The sequence below is a fragment of the Triturus cristatus genome, chromosome 6 (genome assembly GCF_964204655.1).
Source record: "Triturus cristatus chromosome 6, aTriCri1.1, whole genome shotgun sequence".
NCBI lineage: Eukaryota > Metazoa > Chordata > Amphibia > Caudata > Salamandridae > Triturus > Triturus cristatus.
This window is the reverse complement of record NC_140589.1, coordinates 528,100,166-528,126,362: the sequence shown is the minus strand read 5'-3', so window position 1 is coordinate 528,126,362 and position 26,197 is coordinate 528,100,166. Positions and strand designations below refer to the sequence as shown.

The 26,197-nt window shown below is 44.1% G+C and overlaps 1 long non-coding RNA gene across 2 annotated transcripts in view; it reads left to right on the top strand.

Moving 5' to 3' along the window:
• LOC146817367 (uncharacterized) overlaps positions 1-15,226 on the top strand; it is a 302,612-nt gene extending 287,386 nt beyond the window's left edge. For both annotated transcript variants that reach the window (XR_014962996.1, XR_014962993.1), the window contains exon 5: positions 14,590-15,226. This is a non-coding gene — a long non-coding RNA (uncharacterized LOC146817367). The remainder of the gene's footprint in view (positions 1-14,589) is intronic.
• The last annotated feature ends 10,971 nt before the right edge of the window (positions 15,227-26,197 follow it).

Genomic DNA, 26,197 nt, shown 5'->3' with positions numbered 1-26,197 from the left:
CTTAATCGTTCCGAGATTTCCTAGATCTCACCATTGCTCTTAAAAAGCGTGTAACCACAAATAAAGTGCGTTCAGTCTGCAAAAGTTGCATGTGCAAAACCGCAATTCGAACCGGTCTAGAACCCATGGCTTTTAAATATGGTTTCAGATACAATTGCCGGGGGTATTTAAAATATTTACAAAATATGCTTATGTAAAATATCCTGTGGAGACCTATTGTCGCAGTCACAGGATCCTCTGCCATCGGTTCCCGCTACAAATCTGATGGGGACAGCCACTAAATGATGGAACAGGTTAAATCTAAAACGCGTGATTAAAAAACTATCATAAGCAATGGTTAAAATGGTTAAATAATATTCGATTCCTTGCACTGATTTCACTAAAGCATGAGCTGTCCCTGTCAGTTTTAACAATTTCTTGTCTTCTCATTCCATACTAGCCTTGTTGAAAAAAAAATCATTAATTCATTTTTTATCACCTCTCTTCACTGAACTACAGTTTGTAAACAGGTCTGTCTCCCTAGGCTACACATAGTGTCTTTAATATATCTTAGCCATGGTATTCTAAGCGCATGCTCCAATGAGAGGCAATCCTGAATTATTTCCGGATTAAGGGAGGCCTGCTCCTTTGCCCAGATGTTCAGCCAGCAGTAAAGGGGTTTAACGGCTACTAGATCCTCCACCTGTCTAACCCCAAATTCTTCATGAACTGAATAGGCGGGGATGCTTTTTGAAACCTTTAATAACCGTCTCAGATATTTGTTGTGTGTCATCTGAAACTCCCCATACCCTTATAGCCCCAGATTTTGCTTACATACACCACTTAGAAACACGAATAGATTGGTATAGTTTTAAAATCACCCCTGGTGACCATGTGACTATTCTATGGGCAAAGCTCACAATAACCCCCATTGACTTCTTCGTGACCACCACCTTCTCTTCTTTAAGGGGGTTCCAATTTAATTTGGCGTCAAATGAAACCCAGAGGTATTTAAATTCTGAGACTTTAGCTATACGATGTGTACCTGCCTTGTAAAAAGCGTTACTCTTCCCTCGACAGCCCAATTCCAACACAAACGACTATGCATAAATGGGGACAAATTCAATCCCTCCATAAAGGAGACAAAACCATCTATTAAACTTTGCAATGCTTTAGGGGTTCGTGTTATAAGCCCGGCATTGTCTGCATAAAGCATGACTGGTATTGATCTCATACCTATTCTCGGTGTATCAGCATGCAGGGATATCATGGTAGGTTCTAGCCCATGAATATATAACGTAAATAAAAAAGGGGCAAGAATACAGCCTTGGCGCACCCCTCTAGAGCATTTAAAACAATTCTTAAGGTCGCCCTCTTGGGTGAAACGTACCGCAGCTGTGGTGTGGGCATATAAGGACATCAGAGCATTTATAATTGGGCACTCAACTCCCAGATCATCTAACAAGGCTCATAGTTTGCTTCGGTTCACCCTGTCAAAAGCTGCAGTGATATCCATAAAAGTAAATGGATCCCGCTTTAGCAATTGTGTATTTGGCTGTCACCAGGTAGAGGTTCAGGCACTGGTCCACTGTGGATCTGCCTGCTCGGAATCCATATTGGGCCTCCGAAATTACTTTATTTTTGTCTGATCATTTCACTAACTGGTTGAGTAGGACCTGACCCATAACATTAACTGTCAAGTCAATCAACGAAATAGGTCTATAAAAATTTGGATTGTCTCTGTCCCCCTTCTTATAGCTAGGGATGATAATGGCAGTTGACCAAGATTGGGGCATGGACGATGACACCGCAGCATTCAAGACCCTAGTTAAAACAGGGGCCCACACCTCGATATTACTTCTGAACAGGTCCATGGGGATCCCATCTGGACCCTGCGCCTTATTATTAGACAGTCCCTCTTTGACTACTATTACCTCATTTAACTGAAATTCGATACTCGATTCACATGGGATGGGCTCACATTCATTATTACAGTGAGATTCCTCCCCAAAATTATAAACTGATTGAAAATGGTTCTTCTACTGATCTTGCATGATATGATTACACATGGATGGTTTGTCCAGTTCAGAGAAGCAAGGTCTGTTAATAACATTCCAAAATAAAGAGCTATCTTTCAGCTCACTGGCCTCAACCAATTCGTCCCAGGCCTGTTTTTGTAGGACTGACTTCCGTTCCTTCAAAACCTTCTTTGTAACTTCTGTGACAATTAGCGATCTTAGCGTTACTATGAGGTATCTCTTTCAGCGCCACTTTAAGGGACCCCAGAGCCTGCGAGTAAGCCCTATCAAACCATCTTGGGTTATCTGAGTGGGAGATGACTGCAGGGACAGTTAAATGACTCCCCACTGGTTTTACTATGTTGTCAAAAGATCTTAGTACATCCTCCTCTGATGGTGCAATGTCAAAGCATTTTTGGAACTCCTGTTGTCTCTCTCTAAACAGGGATAAATAAAATACATTACTATCAATCTGTGACCATCGCAGACACCTCCCTTGGTCAGGTAACTTTAGTATTCCTCTCACACTCTGACTATTTTCTACTTTCAGCCACTGAGTCAACAAACCCACAACCAGAGGGTTATGATCACTAAAAGGGCTTTCTATAGTCCTACAAGACGTAATATTATGTGTCAATGCTGAGGATACAAAGATGAAATCAATGATGGATGCACAACCCCTCCCTTTATAGGTAGGAGGATAAAGATTGGAAGGAGGTATTATAGCCATTGGAAGTGTAAACATTAGATCGTAATTATTTAGAAGAGCGTTTAATTCCTGACCCTCTCCTGAGTGTTCCATATGCCATTCATCTGCTTTCCTACATGCCGAGATAACCCCAGTATTTAGCCCAATCTTTGGACATAGATGACAATTAAACTCCCCCAGCACAATCAAAAATCCTTGTGAGAGGTTGTTTCCCAGCAATTGATCTAGGAGCCCTGCTAACTCCTTCACGCTTGAAGCACTCGAGTTCCTATTTTTAGCATTATAGAAATCAATTATCGTAAGTCTTTTCATTCTGCCTACTACCAGTTTTATTCCTAGTGCCACTGTTGAATTCCAGTTTATTGAGACACTAACCCACACAGCTCCAGGGCAATAAATATGATTAATCCACCTTTTGCTAGCCCCTGTCTCGAGCCTTCTGTTGGGAGGAAGAACACCTTATATCCCTCCAAAAAATATATATTTTCCACCTCCCAGGTCTCTAGTAAACAAATGATCTTATATTCGGATATAGTTTGGATCCATTTTTCGTCCTCAAATTTTGCACCTAGACCTGCCACATTCCAAGAGATCAGATTAATCTCCCTCCCTCCCTAGGAACTGGATAGCCCAACCGATATTATCTTATCGCCTTTGAGTCCTCTTTGGTCATTCTGACAGTAACGACTTGAGGTGAGGGTTTCACTCTCTCTTTTCCGTTCCCCTGAGGAGATAGCTTCCCGAGCATGGGAGGCGGTAACCACTGGCTGAACTAGGCTCTTTACAGTGCCCACCGTCTGTCTGTCTAGATCGTTGAGATCCGACAGCGGCTCATAAATGTTTAAGCGCCCACTCACCCTCTCTTTAGTGGACACTCCTCCCTCTTTCCGACTCCTATTACTCTGTTACTGATTCCTCTGGTGTTAGAAGAAACCTAATGGTAGGGGTTTGATGTCAGAAGCATAAAAGAGGAACTCAGTCGAGTGTCTCAAGATATTATGGGCTAGATCTGGGAATCTGAAGGTAACGATCACTGCATCACCTTAAAAGGTCTTTCTTGATTTCCCTATCCAGGCAACCCTTCTTGCCATCAGGATGTGAGGATGGTCCCCTACTATATTTCTCAAGCCAGTGAGCCACTTTATTAATAAGGTTGACTGTGGACTCTTCCGACCCCACTCCCAAACTGTGTACCTCCACCAGCACTATGGGATAGGGACAGCAGGCCGGGGGGAGATCGATCACGGGCAGTCCTGAGCTATACATATTATTAGTGCTTGCCCTTCCCTTTGCATGTGAGTATGATGAAAAATGTCCATCTCTCAGAAGCCTGCCACCTCCCTCCTCTTCCTGTATGCTGGGATTAGGCCTGTTGCTCGTCTCAATCCCCTGATCCCCCAGGCCATTTTACGGTCCTGCCCCATGAGGCCTACTTGAGTTCGGGTTTGGTGGGTAGAAGCCTGCCTCACACTGCCCTCACGAACTAGAACACACTGTCTGTGGAGCTTTAGCCAACGTTTCCAGCGTGTTCTGCACTTTTCCAAGTGTCTCTTTGGAGTCTGAAAGCTCTTTTTCCATCTTGTCCCAGAGCTTCGAGAGTAGATCCGTCATCAGGTTAGTGACTGTGCCTCTCATTGAGCTCCAACATTTCTCCAGATCAGTCTGGCTAAACAGGGGTTTTGGAGCCTCCGTTTTCCTTACTGGCTCATTTTTTTGGGGGGCTTTACATGATCTCTTAGGGGCCTGGGATGCCTCTTCCCTGATCCCTTGCAAACCTCAGTTTGAGTAGTCCCTTGTCCCTCGCCCACCATAAGTGGAGATGGAAGACTTATGCCGGTTTCTCTTCTCTTGTGCCGCTGACTCTATGGGCTGTGTACTGACTGTCCCGTTTGCCTGGGGTCCTGTGTCAGTTGCTCCTGCCATATCCCCCAGAGCTAATACGGGCACTACTAAGCCCGTAGGGCCCATGGAAAATCTCCTCCTCACTTTATAAATCTCCTGTGTGATTGCCCCCACTGCTTTGGCTAGGTAAGAGTCAATAGTTGCCCTTTTATTAATAGAAAGAGGGTCAGCGGTCGTTGCTTTCCTCTTGCCCATATTCGCAAAGTGTTGCTTCTCTGGTCCCCCCCACGTAACTGTTCAGCTCTTGGGAAACCACAAGTTCAAACAGAAAGAAGTATGGTCAACAAATGCTTTCAGAGCTGCTTACCAGCAGTCAAGGCTTCCTGTTACATGGCTCTTGGGGGCCCCGAATCCTTTGTATAAAGGATGGGCAAATATTTTCCCTGGGGCACCTGACTCAAGCGGCCATCCAAGAGGGTAGGCCTAGCCCAGCCTCTTGCGGCCGCAGACAGGTGCATATTTACCCGGGCCTCACCCGAGAGCGTCCTGCACTACGGGAGACTGGCCGCGGCATTGTGTGCCTCCTGGCGCTGCTGTGATGGCTGGGGGCTCTAGTCCCCTGAATGCAGGCTGTGACCGGCAGTGGCACGTCCCTAGCAGCGTCTTTGGTTCCCGTTCTGCGGGAGACCGGCTGTGGCTTTGTGGGCCTCCTGGCTCTGCGGTGATGGCTGGGGGCTCTAGTCCCCTGAATGCAGGCTGTGTCCGGCAGTGGCAGCGTCCCTAGCAGGGTCTTTGGTTAACCATAATAATCTTGCATCTTTTCCTATTTAGATAACACATGTTTGTCTGCAGTCAGATTACAGTAGGAAAAAGTCAGCAATTCAGTTCAGATTAGTTTGGTTAGTTTCTTTTCTTGTTAGTTTTTGAAACCAGTTTTGTTTCTTAAGCAATTAGTGCTTGTAGCTCTGTATTTACAGTGATATTCGTATATTCATTCTCAGCGCTACTCTTTTCTAAATGGTATTCCTACTCTTCTTCAGCAGCCTTGGACCTAGGGAAATCTTCTTAAAACAAAAATGTTTATTTCAGTCTATTTGTAAATCTCTCACTTCAATAATGTCTCTCAAACTTTTGTTTCTTTTCAGAAATAATTTTCAAACATCTTCTAAATTTACTTTGTCATGGGGGCTCACATAGTTCTGATCTCAGGCCACCCAAATCTGTTAATGGCGTGTTTAATATGTAACACACAAAATAAGTCCATTCAGGTGTAAGAATACCTTCAACAAGGCACTCATGCTCTTTTCGATCTCCTTGGTGTTTGCTGATCTTCTTTAGTGTCCCTTACACCATTTGACACAAAGAAACTCTGCCCTACGCCGGGCCAGAAAAAGCCAGAGAAACGCAATCCTATTTAACCTCTTTCAGCAATCTCAAAAAGCTTTCAAGGCATCCGTGCACAGAGACAAACAATCAGTGTCAGACCAGTTCTGCTTGCCACTGGATTCAAGCAAGCCTGGCTGAAGATGGCTGAAATGCCAGAAACCGGTCCTAGGAAGCTTGTTTCCGGTCCAGGGAAGACATGGCTTGGCAGTTCGGGCTGGACTGTTCCCATGAGGCATAGGGTCAGACTGATTTGCATATGGCCATGTTTGAACTGGGGTGGCAGAGTGGGCTAAAGAACGGTGATGGATTAAACCCAGATAAGTTGACTGGGGGTGAGTGCTTGCAATGTTCAACACTCCGTCCATCATTTCCTTTGGTTTTTGCTTTGTTCGCCATAAGGCAGACGTTGATCGTATCCAACTATACTACTGCTTCATCGACTTCAAGGCGGCTTTTGACCGGCTGCCACGCGGCCGCCTATGGCAAAAATTAGAGCGCTGGGGTATACCCCCGCCCTCTTACAAGCCATAATCCAACTCCACACACGAACCTGGATAAGAGTAAAGTTGGGTGACGGGTCCCATGTCTTAAAAAAGATCCAAACAGGAAGCGGTGTTAAACAAGGCTGCGTGTTGGAACCCCTTCTTTTTAATCTGTTCATCTCAGACCTATCCTCCACACCTGATAAGGTTAACTCCCACCCACCTCAACTGGACCGAACCCGCATCAGCAACCTGTTATACGCTGACGACCTTGTGCTACTGAGCCACACAAAGGTAGGCCTGCAGTGGCTACTCGACAAACTCCTTCCCTACACACTTGATAATGCTCTCGAACAGAATCTGTCAAAAACAATTCATTTCAGCAAACAGAAGCAGCGGAAAAGTAGTTGGTTTTTCAACAATAAAAGCATCGACACAGTGCCACACTATAAATACCTGGGAATCCTTCTCGACTCCAGAGGTTCCTTCACCAAGCAAAAAGATGCCGTCAAGGCTAAAGCACTGTCGCTTGAGGTTGCCTCGGCAAAACTCTCAAAACATCTACTAGGGCCAAGCCTAACTCCACTGCTCAAGAGGATGAAGGCCAAGATCACCAACTCCTTATCATACGGACACAAGATTATGATGGACACAACAAACATCCTATTAAACATTTCAACCACCAGAATCTTTAAACGAGCATGGCGCCTGCCGAGGGCTTCATCCCCAGCACAAGTCAGACTAGAACATTTCCTCCTAGATCATAACGGCATTGAGGCTGGCGCGTTTATTAAGTTCTGCAACAGACTGCGCAACTTCCGGGACGGCAGTCTTGAGGCCAAACTTTGGAATGACATATTGACCAGCACACATAGTCAAAAATATCGGCACCACCTGGCCCACTCCCTACACAACAGGCACTGAAGACTGTAATCAAGCAAAGTGTCTGGCTCTGGTCTTTTCACTCTGACAGGGCAAAACTATCCAGAAGGAAACAGGCTTGGGGGTTGAGTCATCCTACCTATCAAGCACATACTCACTCTTTTGGAAGGTTAAGTTCATGGCCCTAAGGCATGGCGAGTTTAAAAGCATCTGCCACAATGACGGTGCCCCAGTCTCAATATCGAATGCAGGGAATGCGGCTACCACTCCGAAAGCATGGAGCATATAGCCTGCACATGCCCAGCTCTGCTCAACGACAGAAGGACTTTATTCTGAGAGGAGTGAAACAAACTAGGTGCCCGCACATCTCGTCAGGCCATAATAGCAGCTATGAACCAAGAAAATATAAAGCTGAACATTCAGTTCACTGAATTTGTCATCAGAGCTGCTTAAATGCTGGGGAAAGAGAAGGCACCAAATCTTCCGCTGGTTGGTCTCGCCACCTCTTTGTAATAAAATTTAGCGGCCGCCAGCCCCTTCAGCGTAGCCTACCTGAATATTGTCTTAAGTTTTTAATACTAACTGTCATATTTATTTGTCCCTTTTTTAGACTTTCTTAAAACTACCCCGTGACTGTTATGTTATCCAAAGACCTTGAACTACATAGTCAAACAACATCAATATCCTGACAACTTTTAACTATAACCCATTGTTATCGCAAGATAACTGCACTGTTTTTGCACTAACCTGGGTCCTCTTTTTCTTTCTTTTTAAACTTTTGTATGTGTACATATGAGCTACATGGTTTTAACATTTTTTTATTGTTTTTAGTAATCAAACAATACATTTGAATTTGAATTTGTCTGTTTGTGGTATGCGATCAACTGATTCGCATGATCTCAGGTTTCAGTGACGTTAGTCTCTTGGTCTTTCAGCATTACAGTCGCCTCTTCTTGTTCTAGCACTCGTTCCTTCAACCGGATCTTCTTGTTGTTCTGGTGCTATCTTGACTGCTGTTTTAGTTGGAGATCTCTTCTCTTCCCTCAAGAATTTAATGCCACTTTTTTAAATCACAGGAACCTAAATTGGTGAGACTGCTTGTCGCTCTTCACCCCTCTCACCTCCTCGATGCTGTCTTGCTTGCTGTATCACTCCTTGTGCTGGCACAGTTTATGAAGGTTCTGTCACTAATGCTCTAGGTTCTGGTTCATAGAACACTTTTTCTTCAAATGGATTTCTTACTCTTCCAGTGTGCGAAGCATGAACCCAGTTTGGTATTGCGCCATACTTAACAGCAGTGTTTGCAGTGATCTGGTAGTGGCCTTTTCATCTCAGTTTCAGACAAGACTTCTGTACGTGTATTTTCACCAACATACAGTCGCTGGGTCTATGGCCGGGGTACTACTTTTGATGCACATTCAAAGTTGCAGCTTCAACCTGGTGAGAAACAGAGCACACCACATCACCCAATCCTTTACAGAAGTTGAAGACCATGCCATCTGTAATGATAAAAAATGCATCTACAGGCACGACAGGCAGTCTCATCATATTCCCCATAAAATATTGTGAGTATATAACCCAGTCTGCCTGCCAGGCATATTTTCGAGACTCATCAAAAACAGGCAGAAAATCAGCCCATTTCATTGAAGTGGATGCACAAACTTTAACCAATCGGGACGCTATTATTTTAGAAGACTCTGGTTGATAACCTGCAGTATATTCTCTGCTTAATCTGTATTGCTGTGCAAATCATCTTCAGGATCTCATTACTGAAATGAGTTCCCTGATCTGATCACAGAGAAACTGGTAAGCCGTAGCTAGGTATTACCTCACACAAAATAGTCTAGCTACAGTGAGACTGCCATTTCTCCAGGTTGGGTAGACTTCCACCCATCAAGAGAAAATGCACACTATAACCAGTACATATCTCAACCCGTTACAAACTGGAATCTCAAAAATGCATCTTGTTCAATGGACCACCTGATCTCCAAATGTGACTCAGTGCTACTGTTATCCTTTTCCTTGCATTCATCTGTTGACATGCCACGCATCAATGACATAATTCTTCTGCAAACATTCTAAATCTGGGCTTAAAACAATTCTGTCTGAACAGCCTCACCATTGCTTCTTTCCCTAATTGTGTTACACCATGGGAATGCTGTGTTCTGGGAAACAGTAAACTGTCTGGCAATATTGGTCTTCCACCTGCTGACATCTAAATTTCATAAACATTCTTCTCACATCCTTCTCTGATTCAATTCTGTTGTTCTGCTTCTGTAACATTTTCCTGCAATTCATTTAATTTTTACAGTGTATCTGTTACTGACAACAGCATTGATAGAGCAGTATCTTCTTCTAACTCCTTTGTGTAAACCCCATTAAATGTGCACTGTATTGTGCAAATGTGTCAGCATAACTGTTTCCCACTGTGACATATTCATTACCTCTCCTGTGAGCTGCACTTTAACCACTTCCACTTCTTCTGGCAGCTGTAGTGCCTGAAGCAAATTTCTTAAATGTTCACCCTTTCTTATCAAGGCTCCTGAAAAGGTCATAAATATGGTTTGTGACCATAATTGTCCAAAATCATGCAGCACACTAAAGCCATACTGACTACCTGTAAATATAGTCACTCGTAATTGGGCTGTTAGACGGCAGTCTCTTGTAAGGGAAATCAGTCCTGCAAATCGTGAGGAGGTAACATTTTGAAACCATGAAGCTTCTATAGTTTCTTGGATTGTGCAGACAATGTAAGCATAAACACACCTCCATCGTTTCTCAAATATGCGCCATTTCTGAAAATGACATAATCAGGCTCAATTGAAGGGTTCATCTTTTATGTCGGGCAATGGCTTTTTGGATAAGTGAGTGACCTCTAGACAATCATCCTCAACATCATCATTGAAATCTTCATTTGCAGGCATTAGGGTTGAAGGATTATGAATCTGACTTCTTTTCAAAACCACATTTTCCTAAGAGAACAGCTGTTGCTCATACCTAGTGAATCTAGTATTTGTCATATATTGAGTTATTGATTTGGTAAGTAAAATCTCTACAGATTGAGGGACCATACCAGTGAAAGGATTTCCCATCACTATACTCTCACATCTCTCAAGATTAACCCAAGACAGCTGGCGAGTCAAGTGGCTACAGGGTCAAGGGTGGTTTAAAATTAAGCCACAGGTCTTCGTGAGTCCCCATGCCTCTAAGTAAGCTCTGAGAGAGCACAGTCCTCTCTCTCAATGCAAAACAATGTAAACATCTTACTGTAATAAGGTATTCCTAGAGCCAGGGTACGACAGAGGCTCTCTCTCAGCTCTTGGAATTCTTTTAAGTACTCGCCCCATGGCAGCGGATCAGGCACATCTTTATGTATCAGCCTCAGTAAAGGCTTCGCTGCCAGGGAAAGGTTTGATATCTACTGTCGACAGCAGCTCACCTTTCCCAGGAACATTCTGACTTCTCTCTGTGTTTTGGGTGGGCTCATTTGCAAAATGGCCTCTACTCTCTCTGGTGACACTTTCCTAACTCCTTTCTCCATGATATGTCCCAAGAATTGAACTTCTGTTTGACAATATTGCAGTTTATCAGGGGACACTTTATAACTGTTTTTAGACAGGTTATTTAAAAGGGCAATTGTATTCTCTCTGCAAGCTTCTCATATGTCTGATGTCAAAAGTAGGTTATCAATATACTGCACGAGAACTGATTTGTAGGGCATCTCCAGGGATTCCAGAATCTTTTTCAAGATCTAGTTGAAAATGAATGGGCTCTCTGTATACCCTTGTGGAACTCGGCACCATGCCAAAACTCTCCCTCTGAAGGTATTAGCTGTCCTCATGCAATGGAACAGGAAAGAACGCCTTACACAGATCCGCTACTGTGAGCTACTTTGCAGTACATGGAATTTGAAAGAGTATGGTGGCTGGAATCAGTACCACAGGACAACTTGAAACAATAATGCTATTTATCTTTCGGAGATCCTGTGCAATCTGTTATTTACCATTGAGTGTCTGTAAACCCATGATCGAAGTGTTGCAAGGGCTTCCAATAATTTCTCTCAAGATTCCTTTTCTCAGCATTTCTTCAATTACAGAGGTAATTCCTGCAATTGTTTCTGGAGTAAAATTATATGGTGATGTTCTTGGATACACAGCATTAGGTTTTGCTGTGATTCTAGCAGGTTCTACACCTTTAATCAGTTCAATATCTTTTACTGTGAAATCCCATACTTCTGGGTTTAATGCTTTTTTTTTAAAATCATGAGGCAGTTCACCAACTGTCCTTATCGGATATAATCTTACAGCTGTTTCTTGTCTAGCCATTTAAAATAAACATCTTCATCACGCCTCTGGAACTCAACACCATTCAGAGTACAATACATTTTGCAATTTAACTAGCACAATAATTCTCTCCCTAACAGGTGTACAAGACTAGAATCGCAAACAGCAAACTGATGATTTTCTTAAAACAAAACTATTTTACAGGAACTTTTTCTGAAACAGGATTTGTTATTTGTTTATTTGAAACTCTTACAACTTGGATCTTCTTTACCAAGCAGGGTCCGTCTGGACCTTCTGCTGTTCTTACAGTGGATCTGGTAGCACCAGTGTCATTCAGAAATGAAACTTGATGGCCATTTACTCCTCCTTCTACAAATGGTCCACTCTGGTCTACCTCCAAGACTTAACCATGCCTGCAATACTCATCCCTCCTCAGACAACATCATTTGGAATTATCAGAGCGAAACCGTCATTGTCTTAACAACTGGAATTGTTGAAGTGTGTTCTGATTCTGAAATGGATTTAGATTTGTCTCGGGTATTTGAGTTAGGTTCAATCTAGAGTTTATCATATTTTGTGGAGCCATCTGGGCATGTGGAATTTGCGTCATTGGGACCTGTTTTTGAATTGGTATTGCATCTGCTGAACTAGTACATTCTACATCTGCACCTGATTTTCTCCTTCATTTGAGCATTTCCATTAATTCTAGCTGGATTAAGTCTACACTCTCTCTTCCTATGCCCAGTTTTATTACAAAGGTGACAATGGGTCATTTTCTTCAACACTGCAATATCTACACCTGAATTTGGATCAGCCGGAACATCTCTGTTGTGTGGTCACATTATAAGTCCGAGTAGAAACACTCCCATGTTACATGCTCATGTTGGTAAATTGCCTTCTTTTTTAAACACTGTGACATGTGATACAAATTTGTTTGCATGCCTGTGCAGAATAATGTTTTCTGAACTGAGCTTTGCTTATATTTCCACTTTGTAGGCACATTATCAAATACCTTGAACATTCTGTACAAGGGTTAAGTTCGGTGAACAACCTTTACAACGCAACTTTTACACCGCACTACCATTACAACGAAACTATTACAACGCGAAATCTGTTACAACGCATGCCATTACAACGCATGCTATTACAACGAAATGCACTAGATGGCGTGCTAACATTAGAAATAGTGTAGTTTTACTATCCAAACACCTTCCCTACTGCAACGTGGACTGGAGTTAGAATAGTAAATTATACATTTCTAATGTCAGCACTCCATCTAGTGTACGTCGTTGTAAAAGCATGCGTTGTAAAGGCTGGCGTTGTAACTGATCTTGCGGTGTAAAAAATGCGTTGTAACGGCATGCGGTGTAAAAGCATGCGTTGTAACGTCATACATCCGTTAAGTTCATTACGCAAAAGGTGGTTATTTGTTTGGTCCGTTCAGAGCATTCACAATACTCAAAACAATAGTGCCTGACTGTGACTTTGGCATGGTTACAGGAATCATGTTTATTATATAAACAACAACACTCTCTTGTTTAGACAGAGGAGCATTTTGGTGGCACTGAGAGGTCAACCCATGCCAGAATTCCAAACCAGCTGATTCCTGTTAGCCCATTCAAAGGGATGCTGCTCAACTCTCCAACATGATAGGCAGGCTGATGACATTTACCCACAGGTAACGGAGAGTTAGATCACCATATAATGATTTGACAGATTTGCTCACCCTAGACACACATGGTTAGGTAACTCTAAAATTTATTACAGTACTTATATGAAAGCATATCTTCTCTGTAACAACAAAATGATTGTACTAATTGTCTTCTTCATCACTCGTTATGTTAATAAAATTATTGTTTTCCCTTATATTGAGTATTGCAGGACGTGTATTTTACTCAAGAATCACAATGCTTCAATAAATATTGAAACTGCATGCTGTGTATTTCTTGTGTGTTTGTGTTACAATGCATGAGTCACCAAACGATATGTTATTACAATTTCCTAGAGGAGTCAGGGTTGTCACGTTCTGAGGTTGAACAATCCATTTTTTACCTTGTTAGGTTAGAGGTACAGATGGTGCACTGAGAGCTAGCAGGACTAAGGCCAACATATCTGGATGGTGTGCATGGAGTCCGTCTTGCACAGTTTAGATGTTTATGTTGTTCATCAAACGCACAGTTTTTACAGAGAAAGTATAAGCCATACAACATGGTGCTACCAATGTTCTACCTTGTGTCCTTTTATAATGGTTCACCTGAATAGTTTTCTTTTGCATGCTTAAATACCCTTACTCACCTCTTAACCAGAGACTTCATTGTATTAGGGAAATATCTTCCTCGGCTGAGAAGGTAAAAATTATGTATTAGATGCAGGTTGTTCAAGCCTGTACCTGTCAAAGGATCACCCCATAGAGGTATCCTCTCTGAAATGCACTTATTCATATGGCTGACGAAGACGCAGCAACTAATATACCAGTAACCTGCAGACATGCGGTTACACAAATGTTGTTACAAAGTAGACTACTTCTTATGGGTGGGGACATTACCTTCATGGTTGAAACCAACTAGGAATTCAGAACAGAGGTATTCTATTCATGGGTTAAGGTTCCAGCAGCAAAAGCACAAACAAGAAGGTTTCAAAGATACACTGGGGCTTCAGTTCCCAACAACTTCATAGCTTATGAAGTACTAACAATACCACTAACTTGGCTCAGGGAGAATTACCAAAAAGTATTAAGGAAACCTATGCAACAATAGGTATTGATAATTTGGGGACCTAGTAAACCACAAATTAAGAGTAAGTCTGAAAAGGATAACTCGAAACAGACATCAGACTCTTCTGTTAAGGAGATGTGGGATAATAAGAAAAATAAAGAAAAGAATAACACCCAGGGTGGATCTCCTCAACAGAAGTCTACTGATAAATGCTATAATTTGCATAACCATGAAAATAATAAACCATCTGATAAGGATCAGGATGCTGATACACATTCCTCTTGTTTCTTTCAGGGTTCATCTGGAAAACACTCAGAGAGAGGGGGTGATCTGAGCGCAGATCAGAGGAGTACATGAAGCAAAATAAGGACTCACAATGTTCATCTGACTTTATAAAACAGGAAGATAACAGTCCAAGCCTGAATTCAAGAAGAAGTAGGTGGCTGGTCTTAAAATCAAGCATGCCACAGATATTGAGGACACTGCTTCTGAGAGGGGAGTGGCATCTGACCATGCTGGACAGTGCTGCAGAAGTCACAATAGTTCACCGGAATCTTATGGAGTGTCCGGCGGTTGTAGCAACAAGTGACTATATCCATGTTGAACACTAGATAGGAGAGTGATTGTCCCACATTAGCTATATGAGATGCTACTCCAGATGGAGGAGAATATACAACATCCCATTAATGTTCTCTTTTGGTAGAACTTGTCATTCAGCTATGACATTCTCTTGACTGAAAAGGGTTTGACTCCTGAAGGGAATAAGCAGTAATTTTACCAGCTTTTTCTGAGCTCCTCCCAGATGCAGAAAAAAATTCATATGTCAAGGAGTAGGCCTTAGTGCAAGTTCCTGCTTTATATCGCAACCATGTGGAGTGAGATGACGGTTCCCCTTAATACATGAATCCAGTGAGTTCTATCTTAAAGACAATACCCCATTAAAAATGAGGCTAAAAACATAAGGTAAAGCAATCCTCACACAACTTCAATACAAAGGTGTAATAGAAAGTTGCACCTCTCCTATGAATAATCCTTTATTTCCACTAATGAAAACAGACCATCCACATTGTTTAGTGTTAGTTTATAAACCCTTGAACACCGCTAGATGCACATTTGCTGTACAAAATGTGCACAGCGTGACACTAATGAATAATAGTCCAGAAAAGATGCAAAACAACCTTAGACATTTCTAATGGATTTTTCTGCCAAAATATAGGACCTGAAAGCAGGTACTTACTGAATGCAGTGCACTAGGTACTCAAAGTTCTGTCAATTGCCCCAAGGGTATATGAGCCGAGGTTACAGGACTTTTGAAATAAGTTGACGGCATTGTCCTATGTCGATGACATATACTTGAGGGATGATGACCTTTCAGCTCACTTGGCTAGAGTAGACCGCATTGTTTTGGGATTTGCTCATATGGGCTACAGATTTAATTTCAAGAAATTGAAAATAGGGGGCGTGGCCTACTGCCGAAGGAAATGGCCGCGCGGTTGCTCTGCTCCGATGCACTACTCCAGAAAATCCGCCATAAAACGATATGCCCCAAGTGAATTGGGCTGAAACCCTCACACAGTAAGGATCTCGCACACCGAACGCCGTCTGGATTGAGCGAGTGCCGGCGGTATTTTCTCCAGCTCTGCGCCTACATCGTGTTAGACGTATGGCGCGCCTCACAGGCCTCTGATCACCCGTCGGTGAAGACACCGCTGCTGTGTTACGACTTAACATCTAGCACCCACTGCGGGGGCCACGCATTAAAAGCAAGTAGATGTACCTGCCTGGGGGAGTGCCTTGCCCCCGTGGCACCCAGTAATCAGCATGATCTTCAGGCTTACCCGGTGGCACCCGGCACGGCCGGCGGCCACGGTGAGATTTGTGCTTTGTCCTGGTTACATGGCAAATCCATAAACCAACTTGACTTGCAGAGTGAAGAGGGAACCTGCATCACTCAGACGCTCCCCAGGGAATGGAGGTTGCACGTGCTTGCCCCGGATCCTGACTCCTGTGGTGGGTGGCGCGGAGTGCGTCAGTGAGTTTCCCAGTAAATATCTATAGGCGCAGCTGCAAGGGGGGCAGCGCTTCCCCATCTGCAGGTGAACATGGTTGTTTGATCCCCTGGCCCCCACGGACACCGGGGGTATAGAGCACCTTCAGGGAGCCCCTCCAGAGCATGGGGCAGCTGGAACAGAACCCGCATTCTGGCTCTCGTTAGTGGCACCTTCAATACATAACCAATATCAAGGCGCTGTGACACTAGCCATACAACTCAGGAACGCTGGTGGATGACATTCACAGTGGAGTCTGGAAGTACCAACATCAAAATAGTGCCCCTCCCTTTGGATTGCGTGTAACCTGGAGTCTGCTCTCCTCCTGCGTAGGCCTGCTCGGTGAAACCCGACAGGCCGGACAGGGCAACAGCCCTTGAGCAGGCGGCATAGAGTAACCAACGCGGCCCCAATCTCTCCTTAGCAGCATCTAGCACACTGAGCACACCATGGCAAGCAGCCAAAGTAGTCGAACTGTGCTCTAAGCAAAACTGGACAAATATGCCTGGCAGAAAGGCCAAGAGGATGCCCAAGCTAACCCAAAATCCACAGGAGATCCACCAGATCCTACATTGCAGGACATTCTGGCAGCCATTACAACAGTGCGCACATCTCTAGAAACCAGGATTGACACCGTCGCCTCTGAGGTCTCTTTGATCAGGGCTGACATGCAGAACATGAATGATCACATAAAGAGGTGGAATCTACAACTAAGGACTTAACCACTGATACCGTCCTCCTTAAACGTCAAGTTGCAGATCTCCAGGTCAGCCAGGATATGCTCGAATGACAACTCGACGACTGCGAAGGTAGGATGTGACACATTAATATCTGCATACTAGGGGTGCCAGAACGGGCAGAGGGGCAAGCGGTGGAACTATTTGTGGAGGACCTGGTGCTACAACATCTTCAACCTAAGGGACTGTCCAAATATTTCTCTATTGAACGAGCACACAGGGTACCAGGCGGAAGATCTAAACCTGGCGCACCGCCTAGACCCATCCTGCTGAGGGTGTTCAACTTCCGAGACAGGGACATAATACTTCCTACGGTGAGAGTGGCCCCGCCGGTCACCCTTGAAAATAGCAAAGTTACCTTTTTCCCAGATTTTACACTGAGAGTACAAAAGCAGTGCCGTAGCTTCCTGGATGTGAAAAGTGCCCTACGAGACCAAGAAATCAAATACGCCATGTTGTTCCCGGCTAAATTGTGTGTTGAGTCTGAAGGGAAATTATGATTTTTCAGCAACCCCGAAGACGCTTGGGATTGGCTCGCCAGTTGGCGCACTGTTGGCAAACGACACCATAAAGAGAACCTTGGCGCAGGAGGCAGAGACAGGGCGGGCTGCCACTCAGGCTCCCCCTCAGCTGGCGACGTAACGATGAGGGGTCCACCGGAACAGCGACAGGTAGACTAAAAAAGTGCAATGGCGGTCTACATGCGACGAGGCCAAACTTCCATTGCCCAAGCCGACTGAAGTCTTTTTGACACCGAATTGCTCTGCAACAAGACTCTGAATGCGATTGGCGCTGGTGCTAGCAACTTCAAGGACATAACTGCAAGCTCATGTGGGGTATCGTTCTTTCTTTGTTATTTACAATATGTTGTCATATTAGTCTGACATACAAAAGAATAACAGAAAAGGAAATCAAAGTAGTACAGATATGTGCCTCAAGGACTGTGTTGATTCACATTCCCTAATATTCTATGGGTGGGTGATAGGCAATCTGCAAGTTTGGGGTAGCCGGAGGTTCAGTGACCATCATGCAGAGAGGCAGGGTGTGGTGAGGGAGAGGAGCATTATGGGGGTGGGGTTTGTTTTTTTAGTTTTTGTTGTTGTCAAGTTGTGACAGCGGTGGGGAAGAGGACGTCACTGATGGAAACACAATGTGGGTGGGTCGAATCGTTCCATCAACAATCGACATCTACACTGGTGCGATGGGTGCGAAGCGGCCCACGTCATTTAAATGCACCATGTCTGACCATAACATGAAGAGGATGCTCCCTATTATCACATTGAACTTCAATGGGCTGAGGGACAAGCTAAAGAGAGGGGTGGTGCTCCAGTATCTTAAGAGGCAAGCCCCCGAAATCGCTCTATTACAGGAGACACATCTGATTGGGAACACTTGTAAGGCACTCGACTGATGGGGCTACAGATTGGTGGCATATGCAGGCTTTACATCCGGTTCAAGAGGGAACAGCATTCTCATTCGCAAACAATGCCCATTCATACTAACACTTGGGTTGATGACCTGAGTAGAATTGCGGCGATTGCTGGGAAATGGGAGAGAAAGCCCCTTAATGTACTTTCGATTTATATTCTGCCGGCACTAAAAAAAACTACATTGGCTGACCTGGGTAAATTCTTGCTTAACCTCCCAGTCGGCATCCTGGTGCAGGGAGAGGATTTCAATTTGACGGTGGACGGTCGGGTCGACCAGGGTCCTCAAGATCCGCATGACACCTCACCACTAATGGACTTTCTCTTGGCGTTAGGCCTTGTGGATCTCTGGCGCCATTTTAATCCCCTGGCGCGTAACTTTACTTTCCATTCTGGTACCCATGGTAGCCAATCAAGAATTGACCATGTGCTTAGACGTGCCGACGATCTCTCTAATTTTACTGAAGCTAGTTCCCTGGCACTTGGTATCTCTGACCACTCTCCTGTCCAGATTCAGTTGCCTCTGCCTCAGGAAGATCGCCGTATCACCCTGTCCATAAACCCTTGGAGTCTGAAGATCCCTCATGTTAGTAGTGCAATTGTAAAAGGGGTAGACCAGTATTTCACAGAGAACACAAACACAGCTGAATCCCACAGGTGTTGTGGGGGACCTTTAGGGCAGTTATCAAGGGTCAGGCACTTTCATTAATGGCGGGACATAAAAGGAATTGAGGGCATGATTGGAGGCCTTGGAGCAAGAGATTCGGGGGCTGTAGGACATGGTGGTGACTATAGATGACAAACAGACCGCACACAATCTTAGTGTTAAAAGACAAGACTACCGACAGCTTGTAACGGAGGCAGCTAGATCGAAACAGAGAGCTACCCACCACAAAATATACGAGCTAGGTGAAACTACAGGGAAATTGCTTGCATGGCTAGAGAAGCAAGAAACTGCACAGAGATGGGTGCCCCTTATTGAGAGGGATACAGGAGAAATGATGAGTGACCCGCAGCAGATTGCTGAGGCCTTTGCCTCCCACTTTGCCTCCATATATTCCTCCACTATTCGCACTACCTTAACTGACTCAAGGGACCTTCTGGCTACTTTTCCAGTTACTACTCTCACCCTAGATGATCGAGAATCCCTGGAGGGAGATCCTACTGAGGAGGAATTAGCAATTGCCATATGGGGGATGAAATCGGGGAAAGCCATGGGACTTAACGGGCTATCAATAGAACTGTTCAAAATGGTGACCTCCAAGATAACACCCACTCTCCGAGCCATGTATCTGGAGAGCTGCCAATTTGGGTCCCTAACTACAGACCTGATGTTGGCCTCAGTGGTCGTCATCCACAAGCAGGGTAAACCAACGACGAGATGTGACTCCTATCACCCAATCTCACTGTTAACCACCGAAGAAATATTCTCACCAAAGTATTGGCCAACCGCTTGATCCCCGTCATCTAAAAAATTGTGCACCGAGACCAATCAGGCTTTATGCTTGGCCGTAACACGGCCCTCAATCTTAGAAGACTGCATAGGGTGATGGGGAGAATTCACATCATCCAAGAGGATGCAGCATTGCTGTCACTAGACGCCAAAATGGCTTTCGATACTATTGAGTGGCCCTACCTATATGCTCTCCTCAAACATATGGGATTAGGCCCGAACTTTATAAAATGGATTAGGTTACTGTATACGGCAACGAAGCCCCAGGTGATAGTCAATCAACTTACTTCCCGATAATTCTGTCTAGAGAGAGGGACTAGGCAGGGTTGCCCCCTGTCGCCCCTCATGTTTGCCCTGATATTAGGGCCTTTAGCGACATGGGTTAGAGGTGACCTCATGATCAGGGGGCTGAAATGGACAGATCAGCATGAGGACAGAATTTCCCTCTATGTTGAGGACATTCTTTTATATGTTGCAGCCCCATCAGCCTCGATCCATAGGATCCTACACATTTTTGCAATTTTTAGTGCTTACTCGGTGTATACTATTAATTGGACAAAATCAGTGCTGTATATGCTTCAAGGTCCATTGCCGCGGATGCCCAGAGACACTAACATCACAGTCGCCACTGAGGGATTTCAATACCTTGGTATAAATGTAACCCAACATCAGACCCAATTCAATGACATCAATCTTAAAGTCCACTGATAAGGCTCCACAACGATGTGCGCCACTGGCGGTCGCTGCCCCTCACTCTTCTGGGCAGAGCAGTGCTGTTTAAAATGCTGGCATTGCCTTGATTCTTATACGTGCTGCAAAACACCCCCTACAAAGTCCTAGACACTTACTTTGTTAGTGTAGAGAGTGAAGTCAGAACTTTTTTACGGGATGGGAAAAACCCACGCATCGCGGCACACAAGTTGACCAGGGGATGGTATGATTGGGGAATCGTGTTGCCCGACCTCATACAATATTACTGGGCCTCCTAACTCGCAGTGATAAACCAATGGGTCTTTGCCTCACCATCCAAACCAGCATACCACACCGACAAACGGATAATGATTCCAGGGGGGTACCAACGTGCATTATATTCCAATCCCAAACACACTGCGTGACAAAAACACTGGGGTGGCACAAAAAAATAACACTGACTACTCACCTGTGGGGAGTCCGAGCAACTAGGCACATTGAGCAGATGCGCAAGCTTTGACAAATGGGACATAATTGGTTGCTCGACAGTAGGTGACCTGTGGAAGCACAGTTAGATGGTTCTGTTTGAAGACCTACAAGCGGACTACCAACTGGCAGGGTCAGAGACGTTCTGTTTTTTACAGATCCGCTATGCAATAACTACCATTGTGGTGAGCGGTGAGGCTCTACTTGAGGCCTCCCCTCTGGAGGACTGACTTTTAACAGATCCCATGTCCTGCAAAGCAATATCACTCACATATCGCAAATTAATAAACAAAAGACCAGAACCATTAGTACGCCTCCGACAGCTGTGGGAATCAGATCCTGGGTATTTAGAGGATGATGACTGGCTGGAAGCCCTCTCCTCCCCCAAAGACGTTGCTATCCCAATGAGGCTACGGTTAGTCCAGCTTAAGATTCTGCACAGAATCTATCTAGCTGCACATACACTGGTAAAAATGGGGCGTAGGTTGAATTTGAGTACTTTTTTCCACCCGCTCTGGGACTGGCCAAATATACAGCCATATTGGGAGAGAATCATCTACACACTTACCAGGGTAGGCGGGAAAAATACTGCTCATTCCCGGCGACTTTGTTTGCTAAATGTATGTTAGGCCACAGACGCGACTCAAACTGAGTGCACATGGGTATCGCTAGGATTCACCCTTGCTAAACAGAATATTTCTCAGGTATGGGGGACTGGGGATTTGCCTACACATCAGCGATGGGTAAACAACTTGGACAATGAGATGATCGCAGAGAAGGATGTATTCAAATACAGGGGCTGTCCCAAGAAATGGGATCACAAGTGGGCTAAATGGAATGTAGAGCGTGGGGAAATATGTGTATCTCCATCAGAGGAACTGCGTAGAGCTGATGTGGACATTGATCTTACTCTAATTTAGGGTGGTACAGAGACTATGTTTAATTTGTAAGAAATGGTCATTCGTCCCTTTACCAATGTATTTCATTACTATGTGGCCTCATGGCCATCCACTGTACTATCACAACTGTTTAATAAAAAGAGAATTAAAAAAAAAATTGAAAATAACCCACATCAGTGCCCTGTTCTTAGGATACGAGTTGTCAAGTGAAATAAGAAGCCTAGCAACACATTTCCTCAAGAAATGTTTGCTTCTACACCCACCAAACACATTAAAGAAACACCAATCAATATTAGGTTTCCTAAACTTTGTCAGAACATACATTCCAGTCAACACAGACCGGGTAAAAACGTTCTATGACTTGATTCATCCAGACTTTTCTAGTACACATTGGACAACTGAACACACACAAACCCTACGTTAAGTACAAGCTGACATGCTAGCTTCAAAACACTTACACACACATGTTAACACCATAAACCTGGTGATCCGAATACGTGCGGGTGCATTAGCATACACCTAAATTACATTCAATGAAGGAGCCACTGTACCAATTACATATAAATCACATTAGTCCAGCAATGCAGAGATGCATTTTGTAGAAAAGGTTCTGATGGCGGTACAGACTGCTGTAGTGAAAGAAAGGGCTTTGGCTCAGGGGAAACACAATATTGTCATGACTCCAGTCCCAGCCTTAGAGGCTGCCACAAAGGCCAGCGTTCCAAACCCAAATGCTTTACATCCACAAATAATACATTAGGCCAACTCTCTTACAGCAACCAATGTAGATTACAAATTAGATTGTACACTACAAGCACAAGCATACCTGCAATATGAAAATAAATATCCTCTGCCTAATAAAGTGATACCTCTATATCAGTATGATTACATTATCTATACTAACGGTTCAGCACAGCCTGCCATAGGGACAAAGCATGAATACTCTGCAGCGCGCACCACTGTGAAGGGTAGAATGGAGGATAGAGAATTCAGCCCTCACAACACCTACACGCAGTCACTAGGTGATCGCATAACGCAGCTGGCTGAACTACAAGATCTAATTCTGACACTTGAGAATACGAATTCTGGATTCCCCACACTGATTGTGTTTGATTCATATTATTTTGGTCTAGTCTTACACGTACGTATACTATTAGAGCCAGAATGGATTCAGAGATTCCAAAGTGTACGCTATAAAGCACAAGCTGCTTTGGGGACAGGTGGCCAAATTCAAAGCATGTTTGCCACAGGCTCATGTAATACACACACTGAGGGACCAGCATATAGGAATACTCATTGTAGGGAATTCCATGACTGATGAAGCAGCCAAAGTAACAGTGTAAACTGCTGTAGTCACTGTAAGTATTTGTCAAAGTACAAGGATAGATGAAGACATTATGACGGCTGACAGCACTGCGCATAATGGCACTGGCATTCCGAAAGGCTTTCCAACAAAATACTCCAGCCAGTTTAGTGTGCAAAACATTCTATCAGCTCAGATTCCCAGAGTGGGGGATCAAGCAATACCAAACTCAGATCACAGGTTAGGGTTAATCCTAGCAGCAAATGAGGGCCTAGCATCTGCTCACGAAGGGGTTTAATGTGACTATGCGGTACTCCTCCCCAATCATCCTGAGGGAGACGTGGTAGTGGAGAGGAAGAACCAGGACTTAAAGCAATCTTTAACAGCTAGGGTATTAGGTTCAGGTCCCAGCTGAGTCCATCACCTTTATGGAGTCCAGGGAGCCCTAAGTAATCTGCATAGAAAATCCTTAAGTGTTAGGACTCCCTATGAGAACTTGTTCTGCGTTTAGATGTGGGGTCCAGAACCCAACAGTCCCAGTGCAGTGGTGTCAGAAACACAATTTGACATCAATGAACAACTTTAGAGAAGCTCAGAGCAATGTCCAGCAGAAACGTACTGCCACTGTTGAAGTGAAGGATGTACCAGCAACTCCTGGTTGGATTCCAAAGATCAGGGATTTTGTCCGGGAGAAGATAGTGGGCAAGACGGATTTTGTGCTATCCTACAGAGCACCTGTACCTGCCCTGGCAGTTAAAGGTACCAGAACTGTACTTTTACCGCCCTTTGCTGGCTGCAAATCTAGAGATTTGTGTCAATAGATTTCATCAAACCACATCATGTGGCTGGCTCTCCTCTCACTACCCTACAGGAATTCCAGATGGAAGCTTTTATCAACAATGAACGTTCTTCTTCCCGGCTGGGGAAAGTTAACACTGAAGTATCACTTCTTCCTGTTACATCATCAACCTCCTTACAAACAACATGTACAGAAACACAGATTTCAATTCTGCAAAGAAACAAAGATGGTACGTACAGAAACGTGCCATCAATCAAATCAACTCCCAGTTCTACAAAGCCTTAAGAGCTGCCTAAAATAGATCAAAGGGTCACCGGCCACTTCATCGACTTTGATAACTTCTCTGCAGATTTATCTGACCCACCACCACTACTTCCTTGAGGGAGACTGTGTGCATTTTACGTTTGGCTGAAAAAGACATACTTGATCCCTTCATGGACATACATTTGTATTACAATTGTATTACTTCTCCTGTTCATCTGTATTGGTTTTGTGACGGTCTTTTTTCTGCTTTTAAATGGACACTATCTCCCGGACGCTCTGCTGTTGAACTGGTAAATGTGGTTTTAGCACCCCACTCTTCATCACACAAAGTGGGAAGAGACTTTTTCCTGGTGAACATTTCTGCTGTTCCGGTTCCTGATGGAATTGTTTGGGATAAAGTATCCTCTGATATACTTTGACCGACTGAAACTATTCAAATTCCTTATGTATTCAAAATGTCTTTGCATGATGATATCACTGTCGGATGATTGGGATATTGATACAGTGAATTAAATGCTAGACGATCTCCAGCATTCTACTGTTTTTTACTCTGATAAAATGTATGAAGGCAATTCCAATTATGACGAACTGTTCTGTTTTCACCATTATGGTCCCCACTTTCTGGATAAAGCAAGTACTCCACATGACACAATTTATTACACACAATGGGAACACTGCTCCACAACACCATAGAGTAGCTCAAAAGCATTTACACAGACTGTCGCTGGTACTTTACCCACCCACACGAGTGAGGTATCATTTTTATCAGGAGACCTGGGGAAATGCTGGGTGGGAGGAAATTTGTGGATCCACGCAGATTCCAGAACTTTCCCACTGAGAAATGTGAGAATTTTTTTTATCAAAATTTGATGTTTGCAGGGGATTCTGGTTAGGAAAACGTTGGAGGACCCACGCAAGCCATACCTCGCTGGACTCCCCAGGGTGTCTAGTTTTCAGAAATGTGTGGGTTTGGTAGGTTTCCCTAGATGGCCACCGTGCCCGGGGCCAAAAACTCATGGGACCCCCCTTGCAAAACCAGGCTGTTTTGTGTTAGGTAATTTTGATGTCGCCTCAATAGGTTTTGGGCCGTTTCCTGTCACGGGGACTAGGCCTACCCACACGAGTGAGGTACCATATATCTCTGAAGACTTTGGGGAATGCAAGGTGGGTGGAAATTTGTGGATCTAAGCAGATTCCAGAACTTTCCACCACAGAAATGTGAGGAAAATGTTGTATTTTTTTACAAATATTTAGGTTTGCAAAGGATTCTGGGTAACAGAACCTAGTGAGAGCCAGTCAAGTCACCCCATCCTGGATTCCCCTGGGTATCTAGTTTTCAAAAATGTATAGGTTTGCTATGTTTCCCAAGGTTCTGGCAGAGCTAGGGTTCAAAATCTACAGCTAGGCACTTTGCAAACAAAGGGTCAGTTTTCACTCTGAAAATGCGGTGTGTCCACGTTGCGTTTTGAGCCGTTTCCTGTCGCGGGCAGTAGGCCTACCCACACAAGTGAAGTACCATTTTTATTGGGAGACTTAGGGAACACAGATTTGTAGAGCAACTGTTATTACGTTTGACTTTCGATGCATTTCTGCCTTCCAAATGAAAGACAATGTGTAAAATAGAAGTCATTTTGAAAAATGACCTATAATTCTCATGCAAGTATGGGTACTCACAATTTTGGAAATGTGGAAATATCTACTGTTTCTACACTCTATATTTTTTTCCTATTTCATAAATACATAGGTGTCTTTCATACCGATTTTTCTATGTATATATTTTCCCAAATGAATTGCTC